Source organism: Triticum dicoccoides, chromosome 2A (assembly GCF_002162155.2).
Source record: "Triticum dicoccoides isolate Atlit2015 ecotype Zavitan chromosome 2A, WEW_v2.0, whole genome shotgun sequence".
Lineage (NCBI taxonomy): Eukaryota > Viridiplantae > Streptophyta > Magnoliopsida > Poales > Poaceae > Triticum > Triticum dicoccoides.
In genome coordinates, this window is record NC_041382.1 from 53,720,515 (window position 1) to 53,733,827 (window position 13,313).

The window sequence follows — 13,313 nt, forward strand, 5'->3', positions numbered from 1 at the left end:
GGCGAAGCCCGCGTCGTGGCGGCGGCGACGGGGCCTTCCCCCCGTGGCGCGGCTCTCCTCTCCTCCCGCGGGGCCCGCGGCTGGCGGCCCGCATGCGGGTGGCTCGTCGGCGCCCTTCCCGGCGGCCTGGCGGCCGGCGACGCTCCTCCTGGTGGCGGATCCGGTGATCCCTCCTGCTCGCGCCTCCTGGTTGGCTGTCCTTCATGAAGGCACTGTCTTGTTCCTCGTGGTGTGTTCGGTGTTGGATTTGAAGACTTCGGACGCTTTGCTGGTCTGGGCTGCTCCTCTTGGCGTGGGCATCCGGGGCGCTATGTACGGCCTCGACGACGCTCTTTTCGTGGCTTCTCCTCCTAGTTCGGCCAGATCCTGCACCCCACTTGCCGATCCTCTAGGCACTTAGGTGGGAGGTACGTTGATTTGGTTCGTTCTGGTGGTGTGGCCGTGCGGTGATGGTGCCCGGCGTTGGTCGCGACCCGGCCCAGATACCTTTGTATCTCGTCTCTTTGCCGCAGGCTGGAGTTCGAGCTAGGAGAGTCTATGCTGTGTTGTATCCCTTCTTGTGTCTTTCCCACACCTTGTGTGGTGTTTCTCTCTTTTCCTCTTGTATGTCTATGTAATTTCTCTTCTACCTATCAATGAATGATACGCAAGCTTTGCGTATTCGCGAAAATAGAATATTTAAAACAATGAAAAACTACACAACCGGTCGCTCATAACTTTACATCCATACCGAGCAACTTATAGATCGGTCATGCCCGAATACCGTGGTTTGTACTTGACATTCAAATTCATTCCATGTTGTGCTGACAATAATATATAGGTCCACATAGATAATCTAGATCATTATGGTACAAACACTTTGCTCCAACAGAAACAGTCTCAGGCAAAAAATGCCCCCAAGATACATCAGTTTGTTACACCCTCATATTCGCTTGAAACTGTATCCTTTATCATTCGTCGATAGACTCGATGAACTGATGTGGCCTCCTTGTATTGTTCCCCTTGAGATGTAATATGTCGTGAAGGTAATATGGCGCCAGAGAACTGTCGTCCTCCTGGACATGATTGTGAATTCATTGCCAAGCAATTCACAGATAGTAGGAGATGGAGATGCAGAAAATTAGAACTACTAACGTTCCATCATATTTATCATGTCTGAAAATGACTAGAACAACATACTCACCAGGTGAATATTATGAATCGCTTGGTCGCCAATGAAATTCCTGCAGAAGTTCATGGTGGACTGTTATACCCGTCGCCCCTGTCTGATTCGTCCTCTTCAACAATTATTGGCAGCTTATTGAGCTTGCTGCAGTTCTGCACAAACAAATGCCTTGTTAAATGTACAACTCAACAAGAAGGCTAAACAAAAATCGTTGGTTTCTAAACTACGGTTATCTTCCAAACATACACAATGGCGCATCCCATACACCAAAAAAAAGCTAACTATCAACCTTGCTTCATGTACGATAGCAACTTATCAGCTAGATCTGTCCATATCCCATCCACCTTACATGTATTGACAAAGACATCAGACATAATGAGCAATACATTTGGGTCCCCAGGACCCATCCCATAAAGAACAGATAGATAAACAGGATTGAAACTGCATGCCATCTTACCTGCATACTGACGACTTATATTTTGCAACCTGCAAGATACTGCTGCCCCAACCCCGTTCCTGATCTGGCCTGCATGCCAAAGAGAACCGTGAATAATCACCCTCCTGATATAAGCCCAATGCCAAAATACATCCTGAAGTCCAAAATACCGATGCGCATATCTTAAATCGAATATTTACCTGTGATAGATCCGTACAAGGTCCCTCGCCGCGAGATGACAGGGGCGCCTGTGCCCGGCGCAGGAGTTCCCCGGCGGCTCGGCTCTGGCTTCCCCGGCGGCCCGCCCGTCCCGGCGCCTCCTTTTGTACCAGAAACTCCTGCCTCCCGGCGAGATGACAGGGGCGCCTGTGCCCGGCGCAGGAGCTCCCCGGCGGCCCGGCTCTGGCTTCCCCCGGCGGCCCGCCCGTCCCCGCGCCTACTCTTGTACCCGAAACTCCCGCGCCTACTCTTGTACCCGAAACTCCCCCCGCCTGTCAGCTTTGAGGCAGCTGGATGCCGTTTCTTTTCCATCGTGTGTCCCCTGCTCTGTTTCATGTTTCCTTCCATCACACAACACAGTTCAGCCAGGCCAGCCCACATAAGCGACAAGGGAGGCCCATTCGGGAGCAAACAGCCCAGCTGCAGCGACAAGTGCATCTATGGACAGTTAACTGAATGTAAACAGCAGAATAGAACAGAACATATTCAGACTGGATAGAAACCTGTAAAAATACTCCGTTTTCAACCAGAATTCAACCAAAATCAACCAGAATACAAACAGTAGTCATGATACAAATAATCATAATAACCTCCAACAAAATATAGTACTAGAGCTGCAGGTTCTACACAAAAGAACACCATTTTGCAGTGTTTTTCATAAATTTCTTCAAGCTGAACATATTCAGGCCAAAAGAAGAAGATGGACTATCTTCTTCTTGTCATGAAATAGGAACCTAAAGAAGATCTCCAAAATCCATATCATCAATTCCATTAGAACCCTGCAAAGAAAGAGGATCAAAATGAAACATTGGAATAGAATAGTAGTTTAGAGAAGATACAACAACATTTAAAGTACCATTAGCAAGTCTGTGTAGCTCCTGAATGCATTGCTGGCATTATTAGCATTTTCAGTTGTTGCTTGAGTTTCTCCACCAACTTGATTCTCTTTCTCTTGCTGCTGCATAAAGAGACCCAACAAATTTATATATGATGTAGTAATAAATAAGTACACTAAATTGCAAGAATTTTCAGCAACATACGCTAGATTCCTTTGGGTCTTTCTTTTTGTACTTGCGTGTCTTCTCGATCCAAGGTTTATGTCTCTTTGAACTTTTCGGTTGAACCTCTTTTTTCTTGAGGCATGCAGAACTAAGCAAACCCTCATCTTGTTGAACATTAGGCTGCACATTAGAGGATTCACTCAAAATACTTCTAGATATCCTCAGTTTTTCCCGTACTTGCTTGGCAAGGATGTCCAATGCATTGTCCACTAACAAGATACATTTCGGATCGCTTGCGGCTTCACTTGCAAAATCATGAAATTTGTGAGAAACAAACTTGTACCGCAACATAGCATCCAATTTTGGATCTTCAATTATATCCCTTCCTTTGGTATCTTGTATAGTTCCAGATTTTGCTTCTCGGGTCCATCTCTTTAAAAGATAATGGTTTGGCAATAACTTGATATTCATCAAGTCAAGAACTTTTAAAGCATGCGCACACAATACTCCGGTCCTTTTAAACTGAAAACAGCTACAAGAAGCCGTTTGCTCCAAAGGATCACCGACAACTATGCGCTCTAGTTCGGAACTCAAATCACCATTAGCCCTCACAATTGTAACAGCATATGTATTATCTCCATCCAATGCTCTACTACATGCAGCCATGGATCTTCTATATTCAGATTTGAATGCTTCAAATATGGCCGGTGTGTAAGCTTCGCTTGTTTGCAACAACATAGGAGTCTCCATCCCTATTCTAGGCAGTTTTTTAGTAGCTTTAAATTCTGCATCTAGCTCCTTGTTTCTTTTTCCTTGCACAACCCTTTCAAAATGTTTTAAGAAGTGAATGATGTCAAAATCCGATTTGAGATGTTTTTTCAAATCACTATTAAAACTCTCACTTAATTGTGTGCTTCTCATTCCCAATGTGAAAACATCCCTCATGTAACATTCAGTCCACTTTTCTTTTAACTTGTAGATGCTATCTAGCCATGAGGCCTTCTTCTTATCCACCTTATTTCTCATGATGTCAAATGCCTCTTCAAAGGCTGCCTTGTCCTCAATATTATACATACAAGCGCTGAAATCTAAGAGGATATGAGGTTCTTCATCTTCCTCTTTTTTTGATTCTTCAACTTTGCTATTGCACAAGTGCTTGACGGCATTTTGCATGATGTGGTAGGTGCACAAGCCATGCCATGCTTGGGTGAAAACATCCCCAACAGCCAATCCCATTGCCGTGTCTTGATCGGTAAATATAGCTCTAGGTTGCTTACCGTTGTGTGCCTCTACAAAAGCCTCAAATAACCATTTGAAAGAGCCACATGTTTCATCAAACAAAAGAGCAGCACCAAAAATAACGGTCTCTCTAAAATGATTGAATCCGACGAAAACACCAAAATGTTGGGGAACGTAGCAGAAATTCAAAATTTTCCTACGTGTCACCAAGATCTATCTATGGAGAAACCAGCAACGAGGGGAAGGAGAGTGCATCTACATACCCTTGTAGATCGCTAAGCGGAAGCGTTCAAGAGAACGGGGTTGAAGGAGTCGTACTCGTCGTGATTCAAATCACCGGAGATCCTAGTGCCGAACGGACAGCAGCTCCGCGTTCAACACACATACAGCCCGGTGACGTCTCCCATGCCTTGATCCAGCAAGGAGAGAGGGAGAGGTTGAGGAAGACTTCATCCAGCAGCAGCACAATGGCGTGGTGGTGGTGGAGGAGCGTGGCAATCCAGCAGGGCTTCGCCAAGCACCACGGGAGAGGAGGAGGAGGAGAGGCAGGGCTGCACCAATAGAGGGAGAGAACTCATGTCTCTGGCAGCCCCAAAACCTCAAGTATATATAGGGGGGAAGGGGGCTGCGCCCCCTTTAGGGTTTCCCACCCCAAGGGGTGCGGCCAGCCCTAGATCCCATCTAGGTGGGCGGCCAAGGGGGAGGAGTGCCTCCCAAGTCAAGTGGAGGCCTCCCCCTTTAGGGTTTTCCCCTTCCCATGCGCATGGGCCTTGGGGGGGCTGGTGCCCCTGGCCCATTAAGGCTAGGGCGCCCCCCTACAGCCCATGCTACTGTATTGGACGTTGTGGAACAATTTCCAGACCTCCGGACCCCTCCGGAATCCTCCGGAACCTTTTGGAAGCTTCCCGGTACAATACCGAAAAAACCCGAACTTTTTCCGGAACCCGAACAACAACTTTCCATATATAAATCTTTACCTCCGGACCATTCCGGAACTCCTCGTGACGTCCGGGATCTCATCCGGGACTCCGAACAACATTCGGTAACCACATACAAACTTCCTTTATAACCCTAGCGTCATCGAACCTTAAGTGTGTAGACCCTACGGGTTCGGGAGACATGTAGACATGACCGAGACGTTCTCCGGTCAATAACCAACAGCGGGATCTGGGTACCCATGTTGGCTCCCACATGTTCCACGATGATCTCATCGGATGAACCACGATGTCAAGGACTCAATCGATCCCGTATACAATTCCCTTTGTCTAGTGGTATTGTACTTGCCCGAGATTCGATCGTCGGTATACCGATACCTTGTTCAATCTCGTTACCGGCAAGTCTCTTTACTCGTTCCGTAACACATCACCCCGTGATCAACCCCTTGGTCACATTGTGCACATTATGATGATGTCCTACCGAGTGGGCCCAGAGGTACCTCTCCGTTTACACGGAGTGACAAATCCCAGTCTCGATTCGTGCCAACCCAACAGACACTTTCGGAGATACCTGTAATGCACCTTTATAGCCACCCAGTTACGTTGTGACGTTTGGTACACCCAAAGCATTCCTACGGTATCCGGAAGTTGCACAATCTCATGGTCTAAGGAAAAGATACTTGACATTAGAGAAGCTTTAGCATACGAACTACACGATCTTTGTGCTAGGCTTAGGATTGGGTCTTGTCCATCACATCATTCTCCTAATGATGTGATCCCGTTATCAATGACATCCAATGTCCATGGTCAGGAAACCGTAACCATCTATTGATCAACGAGCTAGTCAACTAGAGGCTTACTAGGGACATGGTGTTGTCTATGTACCCACACATGTATTACGATTTCCGGATAATACAGTTATAGCATGAATAAAAGACTATTATCATGAACAAAGAAATATAATAATAACATATTTATTATTGCCTCTAGGGCATATTTCCAACACAAAAGGCCTATATTCTTTGTTTGTGCCAAAAGTAGTGTCAAAGGCGATAACATCTCCAAAGTGTGCATAATCAATGCACATCTTTGCATCAGCCCAGAATATAGTACTTATTTGTTCTTCGGAATCCAATTGTAAAGTATACTGGAAAGACGGATTCTCGAGATATACGGGACCGGCTGACACATATCCCGAGATATACTGGACGTACCAGATAAGCGGGCCGGGGTGCAGATGTTTCATTATATATTTTCGGATCTTCTCCTCCTCTGGCTCCATGGATCCACCCTCGTTCCTCCTCTCTCTCTCTCTCTCCCGGGTCAGTATTTATAAAAGGGTAAGGGAAGGGGGAGATGGATTCAGTGTTCGACTTCAACATCTTTTTGTATTTGAAGATCAAAGAAAATGTCACAGCCTTAGATCAGCTCTTGTTTGACTTTGCTTGCTCATCATGTCATCATGTGTATTTCCCAAAGAAACTTGAAATGGGGATGTTGAAACCCTAGCACTAAATGAATTCAACTAGGTTCAAATAAACAATATATTCAATGAACCCAAAATGCCCTTTGAAAATGTTCATGATTTTTGATAAAGGTGAAAACCTCTGCCAAAAATGATGCCAATTTTTTAGGCCATTCTGGATTTTTGAATAACCCATATTGTATTTGAATTGGGGCATTTAAATACTATTAATATTTTTAAATGCTCCAGCAATTCTGAAAATAGTTAAGGGCCTCTGTAATAATTAATTTAATGGCCACAATTATTTCCAGGATTTATTAAAATGATTTGGGTTATAAACTAAATCAAAACAAAATAACAAAATTAGAAAAGCAAAACAAATTAGTAAAGAGAGAGAGAGTTTTACCTGGGCTTACCTGGCCGGCCTAGTGGACAGCCCAGCCCACTGGCCTGGTGCCAGTCATCCCTAACCTCTGCCAGTAGGCAGAGGCGGGACAGCGCACGCGCGCGCGAGGCGCCACGCCTCCTCCTGCTTGCCGTCGAGCCTCTGGACGCGTGGGTGAACGCCCCGGCATCGTCCCGAACCGCTCGACCCCTCTCACTCCCTTTGCTCTCTCCCTTGTTGATCCCCACCTCACCGAGCGCAGCCGACGCTGCCGTTCGCCGTAGCTGAAGACACCGCCTCCCCCTTGCTTCTTTGACCGGCTCAGAGGCTCTGCCTCGACCTCCTCTTCCTCTCCACCGAGCCGCGCCCCGCCGGAAGCCCTGCAGCATCGTCCACGACATCGTCTTCAACCTCTGGCCGCCGGCAAACTCTTCGAGGATTCGCGAGCTCCAGTTCCTCCCCGGCCTCGCCATTGCCTCTACTGGATTCGTCGTGAGCCCCTGCCTCTTTCCCCTCTCTCCCCGTGCTCGCCCGTGCCTTCTAGCCACCCTGGCCATCGGAGCCGACAGCTCCTCGCCGCCGGTCATGTCGCCACCGCGACTACGGCCGTGCAAGCATGCGTCCGAACCCACCGCTGCACTCAGAGCGCTCCCAGGAGCCGAGCACACCCACCAGATCTTCACGCCGTGCTCCGTAGCCCCGGTTCGGTGTACGCCCGAACTCCGGCGGCCGCAAGAGAGCTCGCCGCTGTTGACTCCGTCCACCCCACTCGAACCACGGCCACCCGCAGATGCGCCTCGCTCCCCTCTCTCAAACGCGCCCTTCCACGCGTCAAATGGTGGCCTGTGGGCGAAACCCGAGCCACTCCAGTGCGCCTCCATCGCGTTTGGGTCGCCGCCGGCGGAACTCCGGCGAGGGTGACATGGCAGATTAGTTAGGGCTAATGACGCACTTAGTCGACACCTAGTGACACTGACAGCAGGGCCCCACCGACTAATTAAACTTAGATTAGTTATGTTTAGTATTAACTAATCACAGTGGCCCCACGCGTCAGCATTGACCATGCTGATGTGGCCATTGACTGGGTCCACATGTCTGTGACCCTAACTAGCACCGTGACACTGACCAGTGGGACCCACTGGTCAGGTTTGACTTGGACCCTCTCCATTGACCTGCTGACGTCACACCGACGTTATGCTGACGCAGTAAGTCATTTTCTGGATTTAAAATAACCCAAAAAATTCCAGGAAATAGTATAAACTTCTAAAAATCATAGAAATTCAACCATAATTCCAAATGAAACAAATTATATATGAAAAATGATCAAAAAAATCCAAAGAATCTGTTTATGGCATTCTCATGCATGTTAGAACAACTTATAGTTGCTGAATTGGACAAATCAATAAATGGCATTTGAAATGCCTTACATGGAGTTTGAATTTGAACCTTTGGTTCAAGCCAACTTCATTTAATCTGGTTGCTAGATGCATTAGCCCAAACACCATCATTTTGCCATGTCTTGATCATGCATCATATTTGTGTATTGCATTGATTGTATTTCCTTCTGTTTGCTGGTAACCGTCCCCTCTTAGTCGACGATGTTTCCGATGACGTGATCGATGACACCGATGAAGAACTATATTATCTTCAGAAGTTCCAGGCAAGCAAAAACCCTCTTGTTCATTCCGATACAATCCCACTCTCTCGCTCCTGCTCTCTTTTACTGCATTAGGACAACCACAATTCAACTGTTACATGCTGCGGTAGTTGAACCCCTTTTCCTCTGCATGACCTGTCATTGCCACAGTAAATAGATGAAACCCACTAGCATGAGTAGGAATTGTTTGAGCCCTGATGTGCCTACTCATTCATGCTTGTTTGTCATGCCTGCTACTGCTTAGAGTTGAGTCGGGCCTGATTCATCGGGGATGAATTGGAATGTGGTGAGCATGTCCTACTGTTGAGAGCTAAGTGTGTGAATACAATTTGGTAAAGGTAGCGGTGAGAGGCCATGTAGGAGTACATGGTGGGTTGTCTCATTGCAGCCGTCCTTAGGAACTGAGTTCTGTGTTTGTGATCCATGAACAGCTACTACCACGCATTGGAATGCTTAAGTGCCCCTCTCGACTTATTAATCAACCTGATCTCTGTCCAGGAGTTGCAACTAGTTTCTGGTGTTTGTAGATAGTGTTAGTAGTCTACCAAGTGGCACCCGGTACAGGTGGGCTTGGGACAGACTAGGCACAGTGGCCAAGTGTACCAAGTGGCACCCGGATGGTGGGCTTGGGAACCCTGTACACATCGTTTGGGGCCGTAAGTGACACCCCGGCCGGATCTCCTTGCGGATGGAACCCGAATAGGCGATAAACCTAGACGAGATACTTGTGTGGTTAGTTAGGTCATGGCCGACTCCCTCACCAGGCTTCCGCTTGAAGGTTGCCGAGATACATGACGTGTACATGGTGGTAAGTGGCGAGAGCGTGTGTGAAGAAGTACACCCCTGCAGGGTTATCATTACCTATTCGAATAGCCGGATTCCTCGGATATGGAAACTTGGACCCCTTGCATAGTTCATAGACAAGTGAAAGTAGATACTCTAAAATGCGCAAGATAAGTGTGAGTGCTATGGATGGTGTTCTTGCAGGGAGACGGGAGCGGATCCGTAGTGGTGTATTGGTATGGTGAATTTGTGGACTCGTGTGTGCCACCTCAAAAGAGTTACTTGCAGTAGTAGTTCAGGATAGCCACCAAGTTAAAGCTAGCTTTCTGCAGTTAAACTCCACCACCCCTTTGTTGATACTGATGCATATGTAGCTAGTTCTGATGTAAGTCTTGCTGGGTACATTTGTACTCACGTTTGCCTATTCTATGTTTTGCAGAGAGACTTCAGTCTCGCTAGTAGTTCCGTGTGGACTTCGACGTTTAGCTTGTTACCTCAGCTACGATCTTGTATCCTTGGGAGAGTCTTGTAGATAGTCAGGCTTCTCAGCCTTTTTCATTTGTAGATGTCTGTACTCAGACATGTTAAGCTTCCGCATGTGCTTGTTGCTTGTATGCTCTGTATGTTGGGTCATGAGACCCATGCTTGTAATATCTCGCTCCTTGGAGCCTAATAATAAATACTCTGAGTCGTAGAGTCTTGTTGTGATGCCATGTTGTATTGCACATATTGAGCATATTGTGTGTATGATTGAAATGCTTGGTATGTGTGGGATCCGAGAACCTAGTTGTTTATCCTTGGTAGCCTCTCTTATGGGGAAATGTAGTCTTGTGCTTCCATGAGCCATAGTAGTCCGCTACAGCCCGGTTCACCGGAGTCCTGCTAGCCCAGCACTACTGCTCCGGAACATTTGACTGGCCGACATGTGATTCACTTTGTTCTGGTGTCTGTCCCTTCGGGGAAATGTCAGACGGTGACATCCGGAGTCCTGCCTAGCCTGCTATAGCCCGGTTCACCGGAGTCCTATTAGCCCAGTGCTACAGCCCGGATTCGCACGCTGCTGACCGACATGCTCTTCATGTATGCCTGTCCCCGTAAGTTAGTGCCACTTTGGGTTCACGACTAGTCATGTCGGCCTGGGTTCTTTGTCATATGGATGCTAGCGACACTATCATATACGTGAGCCAAAAGGCGCAAACGGTCCCGGGCCATGGTAATGCGACACCCGTGGGAATACCGTGCGTGAGACCGCAAAGTGATATGAGGTGTTACGGCTAGATCGATGTGACTTGGAATCGGGGTCCTGACAGAAAAGGACAACTCCAACTTTTTTAATTGAGAAGACGTGGCCCAAAGGGCGACATAGAAAAAAGAGCTAGCTCCGATGTAAAGACAACGTATTATAATAGATACGCAGGTAAAATAGTACCACATCAGATGTAAAAAATAATATAGGTGAAAAAAACTAAAAGTGTAAATTCATGAAAAAAGCGTATTGTGACGGTGAACCTAAGGAGTCAATCTGTGCTTTATCTTTACTAGCACATACGCCCGTGCGTTGCAACGGGGTAATAAAGATTGACATTATTCTACTGACAAACTCAATCACAATACCTGTATGAATTTCATAGAAATTTTGTTAAAAAAATTCCAACTAAGTCAACCATATAATACCCATTTGTGAAAAATTTCCAGCTAGGTTGACCATGTTTATAATAAACACATCCTGATCTTTTATCAAAACCACAGAGGTAAGTAAATTCCTATAACTATAGATAAAACTGCAATATATCCACCTAGATGAATTTGTATTACATCAATTTGTGCATACTCATTGCTCCAAAAAGATTGAGATGTAGTTACCTAACAGAAGTTGACTTCCAACATGAACTCATTCAATTGCTTGGTATCACCTATACATACAAAAAGAGAAAAGGTCATCAGTCATTTCCCTACATCTTTATATGTCATCTTTCTAGCACAGATGCCCGTGCGCTGCAATGGGAGTAACTTTTGGTGTGGATTCAAATTTAGCGAGAATTGTGCGATTTTGTTCATTTCACCAACTTGCTCGACGCGCACCTTCTTCTAGTCAACTTTGACAAATCCCCCCTTCTTCTGCGCAACTGTGACAAATTATATATCTATATCGATAGAGGAAGGTAAAAAAAATTTGAAAAAAATCCAGTTCACTCAATATCTTAAAAAGTCACAAATATGGTTTCTCACCCCGCCAAAAAAGGTTACTTTCCTCTCTAATGATTGTTCTTGTGATAGTGTAAACATAATGTAATTGTCGTCGTGTCTGCCAGAGTTTCACTAAAAGGAAAAAAAAAGAAAATTAGCTAAAATCAGGAACCGAGGAAGAAAATTATGGAACTTAGAAACTTTTGTTCAAAATTGTACAATTAAAAATCTTGATTTTATCTAAAAATCAGATTAATAACAGAAAGTTCAAGTATAAAATAAAATAATTTAATGTTGGATTTCCTACTAATTAATTTTATGACATGCATATATATGCCCGCTTTTTAAGTAGGAAGGCAATCAGCAACAATAATTATCCCCGCGTGCATGTTGCTTTTTTTTAGATCTGCATCTCCGCTTTTAAGTAGGAAAGCAATCAAGCTGCACTAATTAAATCATTGCCTTCCCGTGGAGTCAACTTCTTCATTTGCCTTTTTTTTCTTGGCGTTATTCCTTCCTTTCTTGTCTTTCTAATTGCCGATAATCATTTATTTCTTAGATTCTTGGGGCAGCTATGCTTATTTTTCAATAAATTCATAACCTAACACATTCACGGCTTTAGCCCAGTCGGTTGTGCACGTTGAGATGAAACAGCAGGTCATGAGTTCGCTCCCCATGAAAATCAACTAATAATTTTAAAAAAATCAACTAATTTTTGCGCTGTGCTCCTCTACAATCTCGGCCCATATGCAAGGGCAAAGTTGTTGCTCACAATCTAGGCCCATTTAGGGCAAAGCCCATGACGATAGGAAAACATACAAGAAATTCATAACCTAAAACGTGCATGGCTTTAGCCTGTCGGTTTTGTATGTTGAGATGAAAACAGCAGGTCGTGAGTTCGATCCCCATGAAAATCAACTAATTTTTGCGCTGCGCTGTCGTTGATGGGGCAAAGCCCATGACGGTAGAAAAACGTAATTTACTGAATCTATATCGATGGCAATATTAGTACCACCTCGTGTATATGTCTTAAATTCAAAATCTATATCGATGGCAATATTAGTACCACCTCGTGTATATGTCTTAAATTCGAACTGAAAGCGTAAATTTACATAAAGAAAGCGTATTGTGATGGTGAACCCACGGAGTCAATCCATGCTTTATTATCAGGAATAGATTACTAGCACAAATGCCCGTGCGTTGCAATGGGAATAAACTTTGACGTGGATTCAAATTTAATGAGAATTATGAAATGTTGCTCATTTTCAAATCGGCCGAGTGCGCCACTTCTTCTATCCAACTCTAACAAATTTTGTATGAATATAGATAGAAGAAGGGAACATAATCCTAAAAACATATAGTTCACTTCATATTTTTCCTATTCCTCTTTCCTCGAGTAGCGGATATTACTCGCATTTGTAGTGATATAGTATAAAATTAATGTTATTGCCGTGATGTCTACCAAAGTAGAGTTTCAGTAGAACAAAAAAAAAGCCAGAATGAAGAATGGAGGGAAAAACTTGTGGAACTCACAAATTGTTGTTAATTCCCTCACTTCAGAACTGTTCAATTAAGTTTTCAAAAAATAGAGTTTTTCAATTAACACACTTGATTTTCTGTTTAAAATCAGATTAGTAACACAAAGTCTCGAGCTTGAAATTAAAATAAAATAACACATCGCAATGATTAATTTTCTCACAATCCTGTTTAAGTACACGAGTCATTTTTGTTTTGCGCCCATTAGTTTTCCAGACGGCATGCAACGTGCAATGATGTGCCGTTAAATCTAATTTTCCACATTCCTGCTTTTCAGTCAGGTCATGAAGTCACCACACAATCCC

General features: G+C 45.0%; 1 long non-coding RNA gene across 1 annotated transcript; it reads right to left on the reverse strand.

The window, feature by feature from the left end:
• Positions 1 to 752: 752 nt before the first annotated feature.
• Positions 753 to 2,041, reverse strand: LOC119358914. Its single transcript, XR_005172328.1, has 4 exons — positions 1,802 to 2,041; positions 1,623 to 1,691; positions 1,184 to 1,317; positions 753 to 1,055 (listed from the first exon to the last, which is right to left on the reverse strand). It is a non-coding gene; the product is annotated as an uncharacterized LOC119358914 (long non-coding RNA).
• Between the last annotated feature and the right edge of the window lie 11,272 nt (positions 2,042 to 13,313).